Below are 24,567 nucleotides of genomic sequence, written 5' to 3' on the forward strand. Positions count from 1 at the left end.
TTGGGGTGGCCTGTTGAGATGGAAAAGCTTCACTATCTCTGTTTTGCAGATACAGGGAAGTGAGAGAGGAATTTGCGCACGAAGTCGGCTGAGGGGAGACAGCATCCTCAAAGGGGAGTGCTCCATTCTCTTGGGGTACAGCTGCTGGTGCTGCTGCTCTATTCTATGCCTGTACATGCTGCTTTGAGGGTAACACCTGTACCCTCATGTCTTTAACTCTCCCATTTGCAAAAATTACGGTATTAGACCATTGAATTACTGCAAACCTATTCCAGCATTAAACTATGATCATGCAGTTTTTTAGGAAACACATGGCATTTATTTAAAAAATCTGTTTCATTAAGGGAAAAAATGGAGATGAATAAATCTGTTTTTTCCACGAGTGTTTATCTCAGACTAGTTGGCTAAACAGGATGAACTCAGCTTGGTGTGTGGTGAGCAGGCTGTAGCTGTTCTTCCACTGCAGCACTTATTCTTGAGGACCTTTAAAATATTTTGGTAGTTAGCAATAAGCTAACAATTACACGGGTTTAAAAGAAAGAAAGAAGAAGGAAACACATTCATGATTTAATTGAGGGATTTCAAAAGGAGGAATTTTGACCTTGCTCATGCATTGTCAGATACTTTTTTTTTTTTTTTTTTTTTAAATTTTAGTCCTCTCTGGTAAGATTAGAGTACAGCTTTTAGAGTTTGCTATTTTTGGACATACTTCTGAGGGGAGACACTGGTGTCTAAATATAATCCCCCCGATAAACTTCTTTTTCTTTCACCCTGACTACAGGGCAGGGGCAGGTGTCTCAACACTGCAGCAGTCATAGTGTACACAAATGATATGGCAAAGATGTGGCCATGATGTACTTGCAGAGTTTGGTTCCTGCGTGAGACAGGAGCTATGAAACGCCTAAGGAGAGCCCAAGTTCAAATGGAGTTTGTTATTTTCACCTGTCATTATGTCCTGCAGGGCTTTCAATTTTGAATTTCTTCCTCTGTCAGTCTGTGGGTCTGGTTGGTGCTGCAGGAGCAGGCACAGGCAGGGGCAGGTCAGGGAGATGGGCATGTGCTGTGTCTTGGAAATGGGAAGGGTCTCCAAACAGTTAGTAAAGCAAAGGGCAGGTCATATCTGAAACGCAGTTCCACAGCCCTACCAAATCATTTGGCTTGATTTATGCTAAATAAAAGTGTAATTTATGCTCAAGCAACATGTTCATCTACTTAGAATAAATACAAATTATTCTGGCTTCTGAGTTTTGACATAGTTTTTGAAGTTTCCTAAAAGTTATTATGATCAGATGAACTTAATTACAGGGTACTTTACATATACTCATCTGGTAAATGTCATACAACAGACAGTCAAAGGGAAGGTATGCAGGATTTTCAGTCTCCCTCTTCTTGTTGTGCTCCTTTATGTTGCCACTTGAGCTTTAAGCATGCCTGTCTGAGCTGTTCCTCCTGTAAGAAAAAGAAAAATCCCTCTGTCTCTCCCTTGCCTCCTTCCCTCCCCCTGCAAAATCACCCCAAAACCAGTGCAAAACTCAGACTGTTGCCTGTTCAGAAAGGGAATATCTCCCAGTTTGTAAAAATAACTGCCTGGAGAAATCCCTGGAATGGGCAGAGCATCACCTCTCCACTGCTTACTCCAGCAGTAGCAGGGAGCCTCTCCCTTGGGTGGGAAGGATGTTGTATGCATCTCCCCTCTGGCAGTGGGAGTTTTGCTGCCTCTCAGTCCCTGGGGATGAGAAAGGGGCTGGGATGGGACATGTCTGAGAAATCAAAGGCTCTTGCAGCAAGCTTGGCTGTACCCCCACCCTGAGAGCACAGTCATGGGCTCTCTCTGCCTGGGACACGGTGGCCATGGCAGGTGAAGCAACCTCTTCTGAGGTATGCTTGGCTCCTCCCAGGGATGCCTCCTTAACAATGCTGTTCCTACTTCTGCCTTACTCTTTCCACTACAACTCAGTAAACTTTGTGTTGGAGCTTCTAAGAACTTAGTATTTAAGCAGATTTTCTTTTCCTTTGCACAGAATGCAGTTCAGTGTGTGTATATCTTGCTGCTTCAGACTGGTGGAAAAGTGGCCAAGTGGTTTCTTTAGAACTGAGTCAGTGCAATTTCCAGTGGTACTGTATACATTAGCAGTGATAAGGGCATCCTTTAATCTACAGGGTCATCTCTTCCTACTGTAGTAAAATAGTTTTAGCGTGTGTAAAGTAAGTTTGAGTTGCTTCATACAAAGAAGGTCTGACAGTCACGTAGGGGTGTGTAAATATATAAATATATTGAAAGACACAAGGTTAAGCTTCTTAAGGCACACTCCACCAAATACTAATATGTTGATATTTCTTTTCCAAGTGATGTTACAGGAAATATAATATATATAATATATATAGCAGTACATTTTTTTCCTCTTGCAACATCTAATAACTAATTGTTATTAGTTTAAAATTTTAATATGTATTTATTATGCTCTACACTATGCTACATACTGTACTGTATTTTTAGGTAATAAAATAATATGCACTGTATTTTTAGGTAAAAAAGGTGTCATCTGGAACACACTGAACAAATTTATTCCAAAAGAATGGTCCAGAAAACAACTGCTAAATTACCCCTGTTTGTAGAAGTGTCAGCACTCACAGGAAGAGTAATTATTTTCTTGGAAAAGTTCTGCAACTCGGACAACGCTGATAGTCACTCCTTTTTGCTGGCTTTCACAGAAAGCTGTTTTCAGGTAGCGGTGTGCGATACTCTTTCTCTTGGTGTATTTTATCAGACTCTTCATGGAAAGTCTTGCTTTTTCTTTTCCTTTTTTTTCTTGTTTTAATTTAAAAAAGCATCCAGACTAAATTGTGCCATCTAGTTAATAAGTAACAAGTGGCTCTCATAAGTCTGTTGTCATGCTTTTTATTTACAGTGTATGCAGAAATTTGGGGGGGGGGGGGGGGGGGGTGGGGCGGGGAACAAATCTGGAGTGAATTTCCATCACCCATAGAGATTTTTGCTAAGAAAACAGTCTTTCAATGTAAACAACATCTGCATTTTTCATGTTGTCTTTCTAAATAATAGTTCTGTAAATAACTTGCTCCCACAGTAGGGCAACAGTTAGATTCCTTAATCTCTCAGTCATCCAGGGCTCTGTGCAGAATGCAGACTTCTAGCATATTTAAACATACATCTCTCAAACTTTTGATATTTTTCCTCACGGCAGGATTTCAAAAGGTGGATGACTGCAAAATGCACTTTCATTCTCTGTGTTAGTGCTTTAACATTAGCCTGACTTTAATAGGCTGGGATGATTTCAGCTTATAAATCTTCAACTGGAGGATAAAGTTCAAGTAGATAAAATCAAACAGATGTTGGTGGGAGGATTTCTTCATGACCCATAAAAGTGCTATCATCAAAGCCTAGAATCATTTGTTTTGAATTATTACATTGTTATCAAAAGGACTGTAGCAGTCTGTTTGTTGAGAAATTGGATCTGTTTATCTGAAAACAGAACAAAGATGCCATGCTAAGACGTCCCTGGGAAAGTGTGGGTTAGCTGATGGCTGACACGGTAGGGTAGCTGTGAGACATTTTGATTGACAGCTGTCTAAATAACTGCCAGGCCTGGAAGCGTCTGCATATCATTTTATTATTGAAAATGGCATCTGATTAAATTTTTAAGTGATGCTTTTTAAAGCTAAATATATTTTTCCTTTCTTTGGAGTAAATGAAGGTTTTTAAAAGCTCTTATTCCATTTTTTTGTAACACAGTGGTAAAACGAGGTTTACCTTTCAGTAGTAATTTTAAGTCATGACTGAAAAGTGTTGAAGACTTTGCTGAAGTGACATTTCATGCTTTTACTTAGACTTCAGCATTATCCTGTTAAACAAGTTGCACCTGCATAAATGAAAAAACATGTTCTTTTTATTACTCACTGAAAAGCCTTTACTCTCTCACTCATAATTTATTTTTTAAAAAATTGGCACATAGGGACACATGTACCAGTATTTGGAGTGAATCTAAGACCAGTGCTCAGATTTAAGTGGACAGCATGTAAAACCATGAGAAAACCACTTTTAAAGTCCTGCAGCTACTACATATGTTCCCCTGTGTGTGTGTGCGTATGCATACATAGCACAGCTCAAGCTTCGCAGAAAACAAGGGCTTTATAAGAGCCATCCCTCTCCTTCAGAAAACTGACTAAAAATTGAAATGGGTCAGGAAAACATTTTGCCTCATATATGAATACCCTATAGGAGGACTTGAACCTTGCCCTGGAGCCCTCAACGGGGAATGGGGTGCAGCATGTGCATGCAGCTGCAAAGACGTGCTTCTCTGTTGTGATTCTTTCCAGGGACACATCTTCAGTGTGCAAACACTGAATTTTGAGATTTTTTTCTTTGGTGGGTGTTAGACCTGAGCCTGAGAGTAAGTGCTGTGAACTGGACAAAGAAATGGTCTCCACCTGAAGCTACAATGAGAGGTTCAGCCCCATCTCCCCTGGAGGCCACAGAACTGTGCAGAGAAGGATATGAATCGATTTCCTTAAGTTTTTTTCCAGTCAGAATATTTGCAAGGGTTTTCTATTTTCCAAGTAGAAGCCATAATAATGCCTGAAAGAAGGGCATAGATGTGAGTCATTACTTAACACTGCAGTCTTCAGGTTTTCCCAAATGCTTTCACTGGTTAGATACCTTCACCCAGGCTATTTGCTGGGACTCCAGAGTCTTCTCCATGTTGTGCACAGAGATTGCACTGCACCTGGCCAAGTGTCACAGGAGGTGTGCCCTGGACAAGGGTTAGGCATAGGGAAAAAGTATGCAAAAATCAGGCTTTTCCTAGAGGACTGCCTCCTCTGTTTCCATGGAGGGTCAAAGGCATGCGCAAAACATTTTTGAGCCTAAAGTTTTTGAAGTCAGTTCTCAACTGGAAGAAGGCAAGCCTTTGGGAATTGCGTGTTATGACACTGCTTGGTCTTATTGCAGTAAAATGCCTTGACTTAATGTACTTTTAAATGGCTTTCATCTTCCTGCGTGTTTCAGTTGTGACAGTGACCATGGCTCTGTTAATGCTGCATCTGAGAAAAAACAGTGACAATGAGTTTGCTGAGATACCTGTGACCATGTAAGGTTTAGGAAAATTCTGTCTTGAATTCAAACCGTCTGTTTAAATCTCCAGATAATGCTCAACTCTAATTTGCAAATATTATCAGTATACTTACCTGAATATATTGGAGATTATTTAGACAGCATTTATATGCCTTAAAAAAAAAAAAAAAAGCTTTGTTTTTGAATATCTTTTCAGCTTTGATCCAGAAAGCTTAGAGTTGCAGCCCTGTTTTGAAAGAAACTTGCAGGCAGACCCTGGCCCAGTCCTGCAGTGGTTTTGCAGTCTGCTATGCCTGTATAAAGTTTGCCAGGCTTCAGAAACAGCTTAAAGCAGTCCAATGGGGCAGTCATGCGTGACACATTGTTGATTTACTCTAAGTGTAGAGAGAAATAGTTCTCCCTTTAGTTTAATATTTTAAAATTCCACTTTTTTCTCTGTTTTGCTAAGACTAAAAAGCTTGCTATGTGTAAAATACTGAGTCCTCATGGCCCATTTCATTATCACTATGAGTGCAAGCTCTTTCTTTCTAACAGCCAACGAGTCCAAAAAAAGCACAACGCGTGCCTAGAGGTGGCCTCTTCAAAAATGAGTAGGTGAGTGAGACAAGGTTGGGAGCAGTTTCTGGTGAGTGGGGTGGGGAGATGATGCAGATGGGTGGAGGAGCTTGTTGAGATCCAGGATGTGCACAGGACCCTGTAGCAGCTCTTCTTGAGACTTGGTTTGCTGGAGCCAGGAAGGGACTTGGGAAGAGCCTTCTTGAGAGGAATTTGGAGAGTGTTTTGGAGCATGTCAAGAAGATCTTCCTTGTTTGAGGACCCAGAAAGCTGGCCAAGACCTGGACATGAGGGCATTTTGGATGGCCAGTGAGGGAAACCTTTGAGGGGCTCCATTTTAAGTTTGGCGAACTTTATAAGTGCTTCTCTGACAATGAGAAAAAGTGGTGTTAAAACTTCTCTCCACATGGTTACTAGAAAACCAAGAGGAAAAGCAAGACTGCTGTGCTCTCCCTTGTGGCAAGGGCTCCTTCGCAGAAATGAGTCGGGCAATAATTGATTATTGAACTTTATGTGGAAGCTAATGTGACCAAAAGCAAACTTGTCCTACTGTAAGATCTTCCACATTCTTAAAATGTATTATAGGAGAATATAAAATCGGTTATTCCAAATTGTATTTTCATGCATTGTTTTCTCTGAGGTACTGAACTTGCTGATGGTACACATGCTTTTGTTTTGAGTGAAGAGCTTTTAGCAAAAAGCTAATGTATGAAGCAGAGACAATCAGAAAATATTTATAATGCCTAGCCTCCTTGTGGTTCAAAATGCTTTCCTACTTGCATTTCCAAGTCGAGTAAATTACTGCCGTTTAGAGAGGCACTTCTTTATAGTTTATAAAAAACCATAACTTTACAGCTTTTGTTGAAAACAAATCTTGAAAAAGCATTTTCAACCAAGGCAAAACCACTGCATATTGTGCAAGCAGATGAGGACTATTTACTCTGCCCTGAGAGTGCAGAGCTTAGTCTCAAAGATTTTCCTTGGTTGAAATTCAGACTCAGTCTTCATATAAATTGTGAGTGATCAAAGTCACATGAGACAAATCAGTCCAGAAAACAGGTAAAATTTCCCAAATTTTTGGTTAACTGGGAATGTAGAGACTGAATTTTGCGTTTGTTTGCTTAGGAAATAATTTCCTTTCGGAGACCCATGTTTAAGGAAATATAGGTTGGATTTTTTTCACTTGCAATGTGTTAGTGGTGGAGACTTTTGTCTCTGATCCTAAGTTGTGTGTTCCAGTTGTCTTCTGATGCCAACGTAAGAATAGAAAAGTTATTCTGCAGAAAATTCTCCCAGAGAAAGCAGACATACTTATAGAAGAGTTGGGTTTAGGGGAAGACACACATGGGATCTGACTGTTTTAAAGCCCTAGATAAAAAATTAGTTTGGGGACAAAGTGAAGGTGAAGGAAGGAATGCTGCTAAGGAATGTTGTGGCCTGAAGGAGAAAATGCTGGAGGAATAGGTGATTGTAAACTGGTGAGTTTCCTTTATCTAATCACCCTCTCTTAGTCCTTAAGGATCTCCCTCTTCAAGCTAAGTGGTGCTATGCCTCAAAAGCAAGTAAAAAGCCTAGAAGAAACCAAGTGGCACTGTATTCCTAAACCCAGAAATAATAACATATTTTATAGATATTCACCTTGTCTCACAATCAATCATACTAAAGCTCTAGGACATGAAAGAACTCTTATGAGGCACCATTCTGTTATACATGTGCTCGGTGTACCACATACTGCATGGATTTCTGTGCTGTTGTATTTTGAAACTTTCACTATTTTCATTCTGAAAGATGAAGGGACATCTTGAGAGACCACAAAAATTATACATAGTGTCTGTTTGGCCATTCAGGTTTTCCTCATGTTCAGTTTGTTCAAAAGATCAGAGAGCAACACCATGGGAGCATATGCAGAAATGCAGAGCTTATAAAACTCCCTCCATCCCTTTCAGGCAACACAGAGTTCTTGCTCTCTATTGAAAAGTAACTAACAGTAGGTGTTTTCTGTCTGACACATATGCAGTATCAGTTGCTAATAGACAGCTGTGAGTAGCTCTTAACTAAATAATAAAAATAGAATAGAATATTTCAACTGGGAGACATAAAATAACAGTCTAGTCCAACTACCTGAGGGACAAAAACCACCCACCCTCAGTGAACACTATAATTAAAAAATTTTCCTATAATGAGCTGCCCCTCATGCTCCTGTACATTAAGATATAGATTATTTTTGAATGCTGGATTAGTATTGTACCCTTTCAGAGGTCTTCAAGGCTCTGTGAATTGTGAAGGCAATAAGTAGTTTGCAAGTAAAGAAAAGTTGTTGGTGCTGGCAGTGGCCAGGGATCAGATGTCAATTGGGACAAGGATGAAATCTGAGCAAACTTGCAGCTGATTTCAAAGCAAAAAATGAAATCTATAAATGATCTAACAAGGGGCAGAGTGTTCTCAGGATTTATTTCCTCTGTGGATTAGTCTCCCCTCTGCCCCCAACTTCCCGTGCCGGTCTTGAGAGGAGACTGATGGCTCTTTGCCTGTGAGTTTTCTGTAAGTCTCAGGGATGTGGTGGGAAGAAGGCCTAGGAGCTGGTACTGTGTGGAATTCTCTTCATGAAGAGCGCTTGCTTAGGTGAGGATGTACTGAAGAGGTTTTTTTACCCTGTTTTGTTGATTTCTTCTTCCCCTGAATATGAGGTCAAAAGGAGTCAACTTTTGATGATACGCAAAATCAGTGATTAAGGAGACTGGCCATGGAATGACATACCTTACTCAAGTGTAATCAAGAAACAGTTCAGAGGACTTCTGTTGTGGGCTGTGGCAAACCTGTGTGATGATCCTTAAATGAGGAATTAATCCATGGTACTTTAGAGGGAAAAAGGGTGAAATATGCAAGGTCTCAAAGGAGGAGGGCAAAAAAAAGTGTACGTTAACTTTATCAAGTGTTGCTAAGATGTGCAAAGCTAATGAACTTACTCAAGTAAATGAAGAATGGAACCAGAGCAGCCTCTGTGGGAATTTTTTCAAATGACTCCTGAGAAACTTGGAGAGAAAATCATTGTAATGAAACTAAGGGGCGACAAATGAAATGGGATACAAGAAATTGAGTTCTTCAGTGAGACTGGAGAATAGGTAGACAATGGGTAAAAATAAAAATAACCTGTTATTTTTCACTTGGGCTATAATAGCAAAGCAATAATTTGCAATCAAAAAGCAAATTTGGTAGCTGGGAATCCCCAAACAAGTATTTGTAAGCCTTATGCAAGAGAAAAAAATCAAACCAAAGAGCAGGAAAACAATTCACCTGGTGTGATACAGCGTCACAAACAAAATAATGCCTCAGAGATGGAAAATGGCATTCAGAATGCCAAGGAAAATTTTACACAGATGAAGATTTTAATGACAAGAAGTCATTAAATCTGCAGCAACTGTTTTTTATAGTAGCCTCATAAATAAAATGACTCCATATTCAAAGTACACAATGCACTATAGCTTTGCTTCTGAGACTTCTGAAAAAAAGCAAAGATTTTTTTTTCTAAAAGCCTGGGATGGTTCCAGATATCCTAGGCTTCAAAACAGGGAATAATTATTCAGCCTATCAAGCATCTGTCTTGGAGAGTAAGTTGAAAATTGAGGAGTCTGTGCAAGATAGAAAGAGACAATGTCATTGCTAAAGGGGGACAGTGTTCTAAAAGTTTGAGATGTACACTAATAGCCATGGAGAAGACATTTTACATTTGGATAGATCTGAGCAACTGACTTGTTAGAGATCCCCAGCCAAACACCTACACTTGAATAAATATTATCCAGCTTAGTTAAAAAAAATTCTCTGTACTCAGTGTCAAATGTTACTGGTAAAGAAAGCAGTTACCAAATCACGCTCTGAACACTGGCAGAGAAATTAATATTCTGTGTGGGATGAAACCTTCAGCAGAAAGATCCTATTGCCACCCATGAGACTTACAAATAGGCATACGTAGCAGCACCATGGGCGATGACATTCTGATGTATAGGTGCCGAGATAGTAGGATAGAAGCTGTGGCACATCACGCTCACAGCCTCATGTGTCTGCTGGTAAAAGCCAGGGGAGTAAATCTAGAATTGAAATAAAGCAATGGAACTGTGAGTGACTGTAGCTTCATGTGAGGAACAGTTCTGACCTCCTAAGAGCTAAAACCTGACCTCCAAAAGGTAAAAGCAATACAGGAAAGCCTACTACTAAAGATATTAAATCAGTTCAGGGATTATTAGGGTTTATAAACTCAGACTGAATTTTTTTTCTAATCGGTCTCAGATGTGTGTGAATTCCTGTGGCAACTGCTAGGCAGAGGCGCATGCTGGAAGCAAGTCCTTCGTAGGACATGCTGTACCCCACGTGCTAATGGCTGATGACCACATACGCCAGAGTTTCAGGTTTATCTTTTAGCTGATTCTCTTTACAAATAGGAGGACAACACACATTTCTGAGTTGGTTTTTGATTTTTTTTTTTTAATTAAGCCCACGTTATCCTAGTTGGATAATAAATTCCATCAGCAATGGCAGTGATTGCCCTGCAATCTGCCTGCCCTTTGCACTGTGCAGAGGAGCCTTGTATTTGGTGTAGCAGTGGCATATTTCACCTGCCAAAAGTGCAGCAGCCACAGCTCATGTGAAAGAGCCCAGTAACCAGTAGGTAATCAGAGGCTCAGGATAAGCCCAAGGTATAGGCATGCTACTTGCCCTGCTGTTTCTTTGCTGGCTCCACTGTTGTTCCCATTACAAGCTCCCTGCTGCTAAAGAGGAGACGTGTTCTGTCAGTGCTATTGAAGCGAGGGCGAGGGAAAGAGAGGATGGCCCTTCTGACAAAAGTAATTGTGCTTGTATTTTGAGTGAGGAAGAATGGGAATTTCTGCAGTTAATGGAAAAGCTTTCTATAATGTCATGTCAGATGTTGGATTCTTTCCTGTCCTCATTGCCCCTTGCTGTTAGGGGAAGCAGAGCAGGGTGATGAGGTGGAGTGAGAGTTAGAATTTTTCTGTGCTGGCATTGCAAGTGTACATGTTCCAGTGAGGTATCAGACCAGTGGTAAGATAGGCACAAGTCAAACTGCTCATAGGGATTGTAGCACCCTGGCTGTTCTCTTCAGAGTTGCCTGGCTCTAGGGCAAGTCAGTGACAGTGAAAAACTGAGGACATGGAACAAATGCTCTGAGCAGATTGAACCAGTTTAAAAGAGAAAAACAAACTAAAAATGCCGTAAATGGTGGCCTGTGGTCTGGAGGATTGCTTAAAACAGAGTGACTGTAGCTTCATTTACGGAACAGTTCTGATCTCCCAAGAGCTACCTTTCCTTTTTCTAAAATAGTTCTCTGGAGGGATACTGTGGCTTCTTGGAAGTGCTGAGTACTGAAGTACTCTCCCTGTTTCCCTCTCCACTGCTGTGTTGGAAAGTTTGGCTGTTCAGGGAGAGCAAGGGGAATGACTTGAGGGTGTCTTGATTTTTCTTGGGGACCAGCAGATGCCAAGCCCTTGTCCCCCTGTGCTGGCACCATGCCTCAGCCTGGTGGCCGCCCATGGAGGGAGCCATGGGTTGAGTATGCTCCTTGTTGGGGTTTGATGCCTGAAGCCAAACAGGTGGTGGCCCAGTCAGGCCACCAAGGCCTTCTCCTCTGGCAGCTCCTCTTCTCTACCACAGCCACTGTTGCCGCAAATCTCCCTGCCATACTTCAAACAGGTGATGGGAGATTGCTTCCATGGAAAATAGAATTGCCACTCTAGAGTGGCCCTCACCCAGAGGGTGTGGGGACCCAGCCACAGGAGTAACAGGTTTGAGCTTTTTTCCAAGACTAGCCTAATTAACCAAATCCACATATATATTAAGTTTTCCATGGTTTTGGGGTCATATTGAAAAGCTGGATTTTGGATGGTGTTTTTATGAAATGAATGAAGGAGGCTTTTGGATGACTTGCCAGCTTCTGAGTCTCCTATTTCCCCTCACTAGTGGCCCAGCCTTTTTCCCCCTGCAAGTCACAGATCTGTTGTAATTGCTTCATTAAGCTGCTGTGTGTCATGGTGGTGACTCCACAAATTTAAATTGGCTGGTTTTGTCCACAAGGGTGTGAAACTGGAGGACCAGGAGAACCAGCTCTGCAGCTGTATTTTCCATGTGCTGAGTGGGGGCTGATATAAACAAAATGCTTTTCCTTCGGGGCTTTGGCAGCTCTCACCCAATCTGTTGGAGAAATGGTTATGACTATTTCTCTGCTCTTAGATGAGGCTGTTGAAAACTTACAGCCTCTCTGGGAATTTCAGCTTCTTTCCACGGACTAGTAATAAAATCCAGTTTTATGTTATGTTTAATTGCAGGCAATTTCAAGCGTTAAGAAGTCTCTCTTGGCTGATGTAAAAAGAGGAGGAAAAAACCCAAAACAAACCAAATCCACCCCACCTGCCCCTTTTTCTGTCAAACATAAATACTTATTGTTTTTACAATATCCACAGTTTTTACATTATTTGACTGGCTGTTCTAAGAAGCTGCTCACAGCAGATATTTGCTATAACTTATATCCTAGGTTTTTTTCTGTTGCTTTCTTTGTTTAGTTTCTAAACAAATATTTTTCTTAAATTATATTAATTAACCTAAATTATTCATTTAAGAAGTTTTATTTTTGCTGTAAACTTTTTATTGGCTTATAACCTGTGGTTTTTTAATGCCTTTTAGTTAAATTGCCATTGCAACAAAAGTGACAGATATATGTTGAAAAAAGCCCGTAGGAGGGGAGCAATAAAATACAAAGTCATACTAAGGGAAGAATTAATGTGGCATCAGCATCATATTATAAGTGATTAAATGAACCAGAATTAATAAAAATTGATTTTTTTTTTCAATCCACCTACCCTGTTTATTTTTTTTAAAAAGCACACCACTTTAAAAATATTTCTGAATGAGATTTTGTTTCTGAGGGTATTTACAGAAAGCAAATATCATAAAAATCACAAATGATCAAGAGGATATTCATGCATCGCGATGGTTGTGTCGTGTGGATTTTTTGTAAAATGTTTATTTTTGCCATGACAAGTTGATACTGCTGGATATTCATAGTTTCAAGGTTTTTTTATGCCTAGAAGCAGCTTGCACAACCACAGACCTGGCCATGGAGATAGGAAGCAGAAATAACAAGTAAACAGCAAATATTTTTGAACGAGTGGCTAAAATGACAGTGAAAATGGGGAATAAATATGTGATAATTACAGCTGGTTATAGATAAAATTTTGTGTGGTATCACACTGAGGAAAACAATGTTGAAGTGACATTCTTTATTGAATAAACTGCTCACTGAAAATGCTTCTCCTGCCTGTTTTTTAACAATTTAACAAGTGCTTTGGAAGAAAATTTGCTTTATGCTACTGTCAAACATGTTACATTCAATGAACCTGATTACAGTTTTCATGCCAAGGTATCAGTGGAAGTGGTAGCTTGGGCTTTGAATAAAAGAACTTTCCAGGAAAAATGGAACCATCCTGAAACTGATATAATTTGGTAACTGACTGAGAAATATAGCTTTGAGACTTATATTCTCATGACACATAATATTTATTATAGTCTGAGTGAGACTAGAATGTCAGGATGTCTATTCTGGGAAGTGCTCAAGATAAAAGAGGAGCTGGATAGTGTAATGGTAAATTTTAATAAGGAGCTATGCTTTATTTTAGATTTTGCTGCTACTTTTTACTCCTGGACATAACTCTCTGTCCTGCTTTTCATGTGGGTTTTGTTTTGACAAACAATTCTACTGAAATTGTAAATCACCACCAATCTATCCATGAGGTACAAAAAAGGTCTGGCAAGGTTAAAACAATTACATTAGTGATTCATCTTTAGAGAAGTCTTTTCAGCTAAGGAAGCAGTGGCATCAGGTAGTGGTATGATAGGAGTAGCATCAATGCAGTTGCAGTCAGTGCTTATGCCTAGGATGTTGTTCTCCCTGCTGCAAAATTTGCAAATACACAGTCCCACCTCCAGTGCAGCATTGTCCATCTGGTGACCTGGGATATGTGCATGACAAAGATGCAAATTCTGGGTGGTTGTTATTGAAAGGTGTGGCCTGTATTTTAATGTTAATGGACATAATTGCTCATTACTTTTTGCCTAGTTCTTATCCTGAAGCCTCAATGAGCCTGTGCATTTCTTTCTGTTGAGTACATGATAGCAGTTTGAACAAAAGCTTAGATATTTGAAGCAAAATAGCTTAAATTTCAAACTTCCAGTAAATATTTTAACAAAGTATGCCTGATATATGCAGATAAGGACTTTGAACAAAATATTTTTTACCTTTATCATTGCAAAGATTTCATTGTTTTAATTTGAATTCAGAAAAGGAAATCCAATGCCATGGTAATTGCTGTAGCTATCACATTTCACTGTCAGTGCCTGCGATCATGGTGGCTCACATACTTTTCCTTAACTAGGCAATGTGATGTTCTTGCTAATGAAAAATATTTTAAGTGATGTTATTTTTTTTTTAATGGGGATATTTAAATGTTTGTTTACACGGGTCGTTGACCTAATTGGATATTTTTTGAAATTCATTTAAATCCTGAACAATTCTGCATTTTAAGATGGATAGTAACCACTACCCTTAGCATTACAATAGCATGTAAATTCTTAATAGTTTCTTGAAGACAGTGTTCCTTGTCCCCAGGTATGCAATACGTACTTGCTTGGAGTCGTGCCTGATTTCCAGGAGCTACCATTTCTCCCAGAGATACTGTAGGTTCTCAGGTTACCACATACCTTCTGGGGGCAGGAGGAGGCTGTGAGCTTGGTTCCCATTTCATCCATTGCGGCCTTGCCTTCCCATTCTTTTCCTCTATAAGGGAGGGAGCATGCTTGTTCTCTTTGTGCTGACTATCACAGTTTAAGCATTGACTTCGGAATTGTCTAATGTAAAGCAGGTTTTCCATAGGCAGCCTAGAGTAAACCAGGTAATCAGTTTGGATACAGGATGTAGAACAACGTCAGTTGCTCAGAGCTTGTAAAGACTTCAGCAGTTGCTGTTGGGTCTTGAGGTAAAGCAGTGAAGTGTGCATCTCTTCCCTGCTCTATTCTGATCCAGTACTTGTATGAGTCAAGCAATTTTGTTTGTACGTAGGTTTTATTGATGCTCCGGAGTATTTAGGGAAGTAGTGTTGGGGAGAGGGATTGTCTTGGAAACCTTGTTGCCACCTGTTGTGGATTTGCAAGGCTTAGGGGATATGGACTGTAGGACTGCAGATGTTAGGTATGATACACTGGGCCAGGAGTTTTAAGGAGAGAAGAAATGTGGAAACAAGTCTTTGAATTGCTGTTGGTACTCTAGTGTTGAAAGTTATTTTTAATAAGAATAGTAGACTCTATCGTGACACGTCCTGCCCCAAGAAGCATTCAGGAGATGACATGACCCGAGTCCGGCAGAGCTGGGCGCCCTGCCCTTGCTGGGCAAAAATAGATGGCAGAATGCACACAGTAAGCAATTCCCTTCTTCTTGCCAAAGTGCATGTTTTCATCTCTTGTGCAGTTTAGAAAGCATGGCATGGGCTGATGTATCACCGCAACTGTTTCTTAGGAGGTGTTTCCTTCTGTACTATTTCCTGTATAAAGTTTTTCAGTGTTTCATGAGAATAGTTAGAGTTCATCATCGATTAGTTGTTTTTAATTATCTTTCATTTATATTGATGGGAGAGGGAGACACTCAATAACTTTCAGAAATGGGTTTGCTGTAATTTAGTCCTGTTTGCCCTTGTGAAGCATAAACAAGTACACTAGCAATAATAACTCTTGTTATTATTAAATATACTTGTAAAGATGAATGAAAATCTAGTGGTTTCCTTGAAAAACTCTGGAATTTTTATGACATCTTTTAGTAAAAAAGTATTAATTAGTTTTTGATCTAATTATGCTTCCCTTTAAAGATCTCTCTACTTCAACTTCAGAAATTCTCAGGTGAAACTGACACATTTGGGAAGATGGTAATTAATTTACATACTACTTATATGAGGAGGACACAGATGTAGAAGTCTGGTTTTCCTCCCATTTGTAATAATAGAGGTAATTAAAATAAGGAAAAAACCCTACTCATTTTATTAGTGTAAATGTATGCAAGCTCTTTATTTGTCTAGTAGTGTGAACTCTGGGAAATTTAATAGAGATATTTTGGAAAGAGCTTTAAACCGTACTGTATCTTTTTTTCCCTGAGCTGTAGCAACTGACAAGTACTGAAGACAGCCTGAGCAGGGACTTTGTCATGGTAATGAGCCAAAAAGTCCCGACTCTCATGTAACAGAATATCTTCCAACAGAGGGCTCAATTCAGAGAAACATCCAGCCTTATGCTATGGTTGCTCAGTAGCGAGGGTCATCCGTGGCAATGGGGATAACTTAAATGAGGCAGTGTGATCTCCTGGGATGCTTTAGTCCCTTCTTTGCTCTCCTGAGGGCATCTGCAGGTTCCTGGGAGCATGAGTACTTGAGCTGGCGCTTTGTTTCTGGTTTCTCCTGCAGTCTTTAGGTCCTCCAGCAGTCATGTCATTCAGGTTTCCAAAACAGATCTAGGGGTGTCTCTGCACACTTGTTTAATTGGAAATAGCCTTGCCAAGTCCAGGGTGTTGAGAATCACCATGGGAAAGACTTTGTGTTTGGACACTGTTGAAGAGGAACCTCCATTGTTCCAAACCTTGTAAACATCAAAAATGGTGTTTCACCTCATTCTTCAGCACAAATAAGTATAGCAATTTTGGGAGATGTTTGACACCTAGAATCTCCAGCCATAGCCTGCTGTGACGTTTCTTTCCTATGTACCTTCTTTTGTCTTGGTATCAGGCAGCCCAAGACTCAGATTCATATCACATGGTGAGCGTGTTGAAGTGCTGGTTTGCTTCTGAACATCCTGGTTCCCTGTCTGCTTCTTCCCATCCCTTCCTGTTGTCACACACTTTCGTGTTTTTTTTCCTTTCTTTTTTTTTTTTTTTTTTTTTTGGTTTTTTTTTTTTTGGTTTTTGTTTGTTTATTTCCTGCCTCAAATTTGATACTCATTCAAGCCACCTGAAATCACCAACCTGGTAGAAAATAATAATCTGACAAAATCAATTATAAAGGTTTTTCCTTGGCAGTTGAGCTGAATTAATTCCTGGAGTCAGTGCCACATTCATTGCAAAAGGGTGAAATGAGAGAATTGGGAGCAAAGAGAGAAACTCAGGGGAAACAAGGGACAACAACCCTTTCTGGGAACTCAGCTTTTTACAAAGCTGCCACACTGCATTTCTTTCCTACTCCTTGCGTTCCTTCCTCTTACCTGGTCTGGCTGGTAATGTATGCCTGTGTGTGTGCATGTTTCAGTCTCTGTCTAAAGGAGAGAGCTGGAAGTTAGATGTATTCTTACGTGAAGGCTGGTATTTATCTGTATTGGGATATTAAAATGTGTTTTTCAACACTTTTGGACATTCCCTCATGGTAAACAGATGTGCCACCAGATTTCATGGGGAAGTAAAATAAGTTTGAATTAAATAATGGAATTGTTTGCATGAAAATTTCATGGACTGCTTTGGACTTTCATTTGTACAAAAAGAAATGGGGTTTATATAAGTAAACAATAATTGAAATAATATCTTCTGTAAGTTATTAGAGTTATTATTATAACAATTATGACTTATAAAAAATGCCTTTATCCAGGGCACAAATTGTTAAGTGCCTTGTTAAAAAGAAATAAAAAAGAAAAAAGAGAAAAACCTGGTGCTGCTTATCTCCAAATAGTGACTTCTATCTCTAATTCTGCTGTGACTCAACAAAAATGTAAAAATGACCAATCCTATCTCATATCATGCAGAACCACGTGCTGGAGCCAGGGTGTGAAGTCTCTGAAAAACTGACCACCCAGTGCTTTGAGTCTGTTCAACAGGAACACCAGCAGCTCTGGATTTAATGATTTTGCTCTTAAATGTGAGTATATATGATTTTATAGCCCATGAGTATAATTGGCTGCAGGTTGGTGGGACATTTCAAATATTACAGTTTGAAATAGTTTGTGTATGTCAGAATGCAGCACCATGCAGATAACTTAGCTCTACATTGTTTCACAATCTTTCTAGCATAGATCCAAAAGGAATTCAAATTGCTTATGTATTGTCATATGTGCGGGCTTCTTGTTATATATGTCACTGTGCCATGACTCAGTAGCATATTTCCTGCATATAGCAAACAAAGCAACAAAAGCTGTGGAGGCTTTGGGAATTCTGTCAAACTGAATGCAAAATACTCCTTGAAATGAGTGCCTGTTTTAACTGTATACTTCAAAATTATGGTGGATGATTTTTGACCTGAAGGGAACAATCCAAGTCTGTGTGTATCCTGTTCTTAAAGTGAGAAATGCAGCTCACAAGCTGATCACACAAAACGTCAAAATAAATGAGAAAACTTTTCTGAAAATCAAAATGTGTCCAAAGATGTCCAAATGTTTGGGGTGGAGTGGAATAATATGGGGTTGGTTGGTTGGTTGGTTTGGTTGATTAGGTATGTTTTTGGTTTATTGGTTTTTGGGGTTTGTTTGGTTTTTTGCTTTTTTTTTTTTCTTTTTCATGGGTTCCCCTAATCTCAAAGGAGTAATACATCTCTGGCAGACCAGATACATAAACTTTCCCTGAAATTGTGTACCTCGTTAAATATTGCCTGCTCCATTAATACGTCGGAAGAAACCTTTTGGGGTACCACCTACAGGTAGGTCAAAAACATAGAAGAAGGAATAATTTTGCAAGCCCAGAAGCTGAATAAAAAACAACAAGGAAGAAGCTATAACATAAAATATTAATAGTCAGGTTGGAGGCCAAGGAGAGGGGGAAGACAAAAAACTTGGGAAGCTAAGAGAGTGGCAAGCTTTGTAGTAATTAGATTTTCAGAATCTGACTCTATTACATATAACTTCAGAGATATGAAAGCCATTGAGGTCCAGCAATGGAAGCTTGTTTCTCTTTCCCGCTCACTTTTGATGATATGTATATTAAATAAAGCAAATAAAATAGAACCCTTCAAAATTCTCAGCAAGAATTTTGAATAGAAATTTGAAGTACTTCTAAAATGTTTATTCAGTAGAAATGAAGAGCTGAAAAGTATTTTGGAGTCCTACACTAGCTGTGAAAAATGTACACTTGATTTACAGTTCTAATTTTTTATAAAATGGCTGTAAAACTTTTTTCTATTGTAGTATAAAAAATAGTTATTTAGTAATTAAAATACTGTGTATATTTGGGGTTCCAGTAGTCAAAATAGTGATAAAGCTTCTAAGGCACTAGCTGTAAAGAATATGAAATATTGGAAATCTAGTAAATTTAATGGAAGAAATGCAACAGCACAAAAACAGTGCACTTATAAACATAGACCTCTTTTAACAGAATGTTCAACTACAATTACATGGAAAAGTATGCTTTTTTTGAGTTTTGAAGAACCAATTTTGTTATGAAAGCTAGTTTCAATCTATGCTTTCACATTGTGCAGAATAACGTAATTCATATAAATAAAATTCTGTTCTCAAAGTCAACAGTTAATTTTAATGTACTGATGCAGAGATATAGCGAGAGTATACATCAAAGTTTATATGTAAACACTCTTTCTAAGCACATAATAAATGTTTATTAAAGATATGCTTTGAGATATGCTTCTTATTTAAATCATATGGTATTTGCTTTGTTCAGTTCTTAAGATATTTTCATGTCTATCTCCTAGAAAGTCTTACTAAATAAGAAACTTAGTGAGTTTGATTGTGAATGCAAGCTGTTGTCTTCTCTTGTTGCTTCTCCAAGACTGTATTTTGACTTTGAAAGTAGCCTTCACAACGTCTGCAGCTACTTGCAAGTTGCTTGGCACCTCTGTGGAACTTTTTAATATTGTTTAGCTTGTTTTAAATTTAGACGTGGCCCTCTCTTCCTGTGTTTTATTTGTTGGACTTTTGCTGCTGGTACTTCTTGGGTGTTTATAGTAAACAGACAGGTAAGTGAGACTGATTTTGGTGATAGAGGAAGGTACAATTAACATGCTTGCTTTCTGTTGATTTATAAATGCTACGTACTTGTATATATCCACCATTCTTTGATTCTTTGAGGATGTGACTTTCGAAAGAGGTATTATTAAAGGCATTTGTTATTGTCATTTTTATGTGTGGGATGTGGATTGATTACTTTATGCCAGAAAAAAAGGAAGAGCTTCACAAATTTGCTCTGTGTATGTGTGCATGACTTGGTCAAAAAATTTTCTTATCCAGAAAAAATTTGATTGAACTATTAACAAAAAATAAGTCGTTTTAATTCCTTATTTAAAGTCAAATTCACTTTTGCGTATTGTGTAAATGGAAGATTCTACTAAGAAAAATATTACAGATGTGGAAGGGTTTTTATTAAGGTCAGACGTTTGTGAAATGATCTGCTTTTACAGTAGATATGTTGGGAGGGAGGGGGGAAGAAGAGAACAAAGGCAAAAAAAGCTTCACTTTTAAAGGATGATTAGTCTGTTGTTTCAGAACCTGAGTGCTAATTCTATTGATGAGGACAATTTTCTAATTTTTCTTAGAAGCTAGAAAAGTATTTTTCCATATATTCTCTTAGGAAAGGAAGAGTTCATAAAAATTTTGTAAATTAAGTAGTACATACATGGTATGTAATGGAAGTGCTGAGAATATTTGACTAGAGACAGCCTTCTCCTAGCCTTTGGAGGGGTGAATATGAGGAAGACAGAGAACAAAGGAAAAATGAGACGTGGGAGGAGAGATTAAGGAAAAAAAAAGAAAACAGTGTATCTTATCAGTTTTCTTTTCATGAGGAATAATCTGAAAATTAATAAAATTATGGCTCAAAAAAGAAATATTTTTACATCACTCTGCCTCAGAGAAGAATACCCAACATTATTAGAAATTAATTCTGATGTTGTCTTTTGAAGGTCAAGAGAAATTGTTCTCTTGGATATAGACTACAAGCCAGGCATGTTATCTGTGCAATTAGAAGCAACATGCTCCCCTAAAGAGAGTGAAAACTATTCAAATTTACTCGGAGGGAAGACTGTATGTCTTCATTTTATTACAACAGTATTTCCAAGTGTAACAACATTAAGAGAGGTTTTATACCTCACTTAGTTCTGCAAAGACACATTATAAGACTTAAGAAAACAAAGGCTGGCAATTGAGAACATGATTTTCAGTCTTTTTTGTAAGTAGAGCCAGCAGTTCATTATTTTTTCTTTTCACATATTTATAAAATGCAATGTAATAACCTCAGATGAACATTCTGTACAGGAACACGAAGTTGGTAAATGAAATCATTTATCTCTAACAAAAAGATAGATTCCAAACAGTGTGTTGTAGTATATAATATACATTTAATTTCTCCAAATTATTCAGCTGGGACTTTGGGTGCTTTTTTCCTTTCCTTTGTCATTCTCTCTGTGCCACTCCTTCCCACCTCCCCCTCCCACATTTCTAGGTGTATTGTATGGAAATGACATGTTTTCATAATTTTAATACTTAGGGTTTTAAATTCACCTCTCAGACCTAATTAGGTCCATCTTGTTTCTTTCAAAGGTGCTGAAGTGTGTCTCTCAGAGAAGGGGCTCAGTAGCGTTCAGCACTTCTGCAAATAAAGTACTGAAAATGTAGGCACTTTTATTTTAGATAGTTAAATATTGATTCAGAAGGCTCATCTTAAGCCTTTTCATTTGGAAATATACCTTTTGATAGGGTCCTTAATTTCTAAATTTTTCACTTTTATCGCTTGAGTGGGCCACTGGTGGGACTAAACTGGTGGGACAAGTGGTCAAGTGGATGTGATTAAGGAACTACTGGCTGATATGCCTAAGATGCTGATTCTTTTCATATTTGAGTAGTAAAAATCTAAGTTGTGCTCCCACAACATCAGCCAACATTTTGGTATATGTCAACATTGCAGCATTTAAATTACTTTAATTTCAACATATTAATATAAGAGCATTTGATACTACACAGCAAAAATATTTGAATTATTGCATCAAATATATAAAAGTGTTTCTGTTTGTGGAAAGGATATTTTAAAAAATTAAATATGCAATTTATTTGTATTGGGGGGGTTTCTCAAGGTTAAAAACAAGTTTGGATCATAACCTGTGTAAATAAAGGACAGTCAAACTAGCTAGAATCTTGTTGCCATAACTTGTCTTTATACAGTGCCGTTCTATTACATGATCTGGAGTGCACAAGGGCATACGATAATATAACATTGTACATGTACCATGTACACACGTCACTGTCCTGCTTTTCCTGCTCTACCCTCAGCAGCGATGCTGCAGCCAGACCCCTGCCTGTGCTGGTGGTGAGCTGCCCTGCATGGCAGCTCTGCCCATGCCCTTCAGCTCCAGCTGCCATAATGCAGGATTTAAACAACACGAATAAGCGTGCGCCCATCGAGCAGATCTGCAGGATATTTGTGTGACTTGCAAAGGTTTAGAAAAGGGGCTGTACATCTTGTGCATCTATGTGATTTACATTGATGCATAAACTTCGAGCAGAGGCTGATTTTTAATGTTAGTGCAAGAAATCCGGCTCTGTCATATGGAGACAAATATTTCTGTAACTCTTGGGTCTTTCTTAGCTCAGTCTATGAGTCTTCTGAAACGTGAATTTCAAAACTAATGTTACTGTACCATTTGATATATGATAGTCTGTAGCAGAGAATAATTTCCTCTTCTCATTCATTCATTCATCATTTAAAAAAATCCAAACAAATAAAGAAAAAACCCAAACAAGACAAAACCCCACCAAAATTAACCTGAAGTTTATAATAAATGAAATGTATAAATTGAATAGTAAAACCGGGACATATGATTATTTTTAATAATATTCTAAAAACTCTGATGTCAAAATTGCACTAGAAGAAATTGTTGCAACAGTTGACTGTATCCTAAATATGTTTGTTCTCATTGATATATTTAATCTAAATTAATCCATAACCTATATTAATTTACATTGCAATTTAGTTGTCCATTAGAATAAACAGTAATTTATATTACAATATACAGTAATTTATATTATGATATACAGTAAATTATATTACAATTTTTCTGATTGCTGATGTATGGAATTGATTTTTCTTCCTTGTTTCCCTGATGAAAGTCCTATAATCTTATGCAACAAAATAAGAATAAGGAAGGTGCTAGTTTTTAACTCTGTTGTTATTTGTAGCTTTGGTGTTTTTCATTTATTGGAGATGATATACCCATGCATAGCTAATTACATTTTACGTTACTGCATGTTAGCATTTTTATTTTCTCTGTTTCTTTATGTCCCTTGTAAATCCTTCTGTGACTTAACTGTCAATTTTTATTTCAAAGACCAACTTTAGATTAAAGCCAGAACTTAACATTTGAAAATTATTTTGGAAACTTTGTGGCAAACTGAGTAAAAATGACTTCTAGAATTCCTCTTTGCAAAGGAGAGGACTAACAGTTGTGTTTGCCATAACTGTGGTAATAAATGACCCTTTCAGCTGCCCAAGATGTAGAATAATCTAGTTGTGTCTTTAAAAAAAACCACACACACAAAAGGCCCCCCAAAACCCACCCCTCCCAGGAAAACTGATAACCAATATAAGACCTAAATAGCAGTTATTTTGGGACTGGCCAAGGTCTGCCACTGATTTCAAGCATTTGGATGCGTGTGTCTCTTTAGTTTCTGAGGCTTTTTCTTCTTTTTTTCTTCATGCTTTATGTGAAACATTCCATCCTTTCTTTGAAAGGTGAATTAACTTCTGGTATGGTATGAGCTGAGGCTCTGAAAATCACATGGGAAGACTTAAACAGAAAGGCTTAATCTGTACTGAAGATTCTCATGTTCTTGTGTTGTCTCTTGTTTAAAATAATTTCATTTATAATTGAAACAGCACGTCCTATTTCCAAGGTCATTCTGGGCTCAGTGCTAAGAAAGGGTTAAGAGTTTAGAAAAGGACCTAAAATGTTGAGCAGGGATGCTGGTCCCAGAAGAGGGAAATTTGTTCTGGCATGAAAAGTATCTTCAAGATTCATTTTATCTAGAAGAAATTTCTCCCTATGTCATTCCTAATAGTCGGGAGGTTTAGGAGAGTGTGTGCTGAGAGCAAAGGGGGAACATATATGAGGAAGGGCCCTCTCTCCAAACTCCTGAGCAGCAGATGGGATTTTCTGGAAATACTTAGATCATACCAATAAATAAAGACTAGCACATGGTCCTAAGAAACAATGTTTTTGCATATACAGTAAAAAAATAATAGTCTAGTCTCAGAGTCACAGCTGTAATGGTACAATGACTCATAGTCTCTGAAGTGTGGGATACTCCCTTTATAAAATGGAGTGGAATGAACTGCTGTTCAGATGCAAAATCTTCTCTAAGACCCACAACTGAGCTTTGAACAGAAATGTTTTGACTTGTCAGCAAAAAGTGGCTTACTTCAGAAGTAGAAAGAAGCAGGGAGCAGGATGAAAAAGCACACGAGTAAGATATGAATATAAAGTGAGTTCCCCCTCCCCCCAAATCTTTAAGCAAGAAATTGAGATTCCTGTTTTGGTGGTTTGATCCCCTTCTTATTTGCCCCTCTGGATTTAAAAAATAGTAATATTAAAAAAGTTACTATTAGATGTATCTTAATGAAGTTCTCCCTTGAGGTGTTGCTCGTGTTCAGTCTCCTCAAGCACACACGTTATAGAAAAAAAAGCTATTTTCTGTTCTCAATAGAGATTTTTTTAAGCAGACATTAAAATTACTACAGTTTAACCTGGGTCTTATACATAGATATTTTGCTTTAACACTACAGCACAGAACATAAAGTAGTTTTAATTAGAATTGCTACTGTTTGCCAGTAGTAGCATTGTTACTTTGATAGTCCTGGACTATAAACAAGGTTTATAGAGAGCGAACATGCAGTTTTTGGACCGATATAA

Source organism: Corvus moneduloides, chromosome 5 (assembly GCF_009650955.1).
Source record: "Corvus moneduloides isolate bCorMon1 chromosome 5, bCorMon1.pri, whole genome shotgun sequence".
NCBI lineage: Eukaryota > Metazoa > Chordata > Aves > Passeriformes > Corvidae > Corvus > Corvus moneduloides.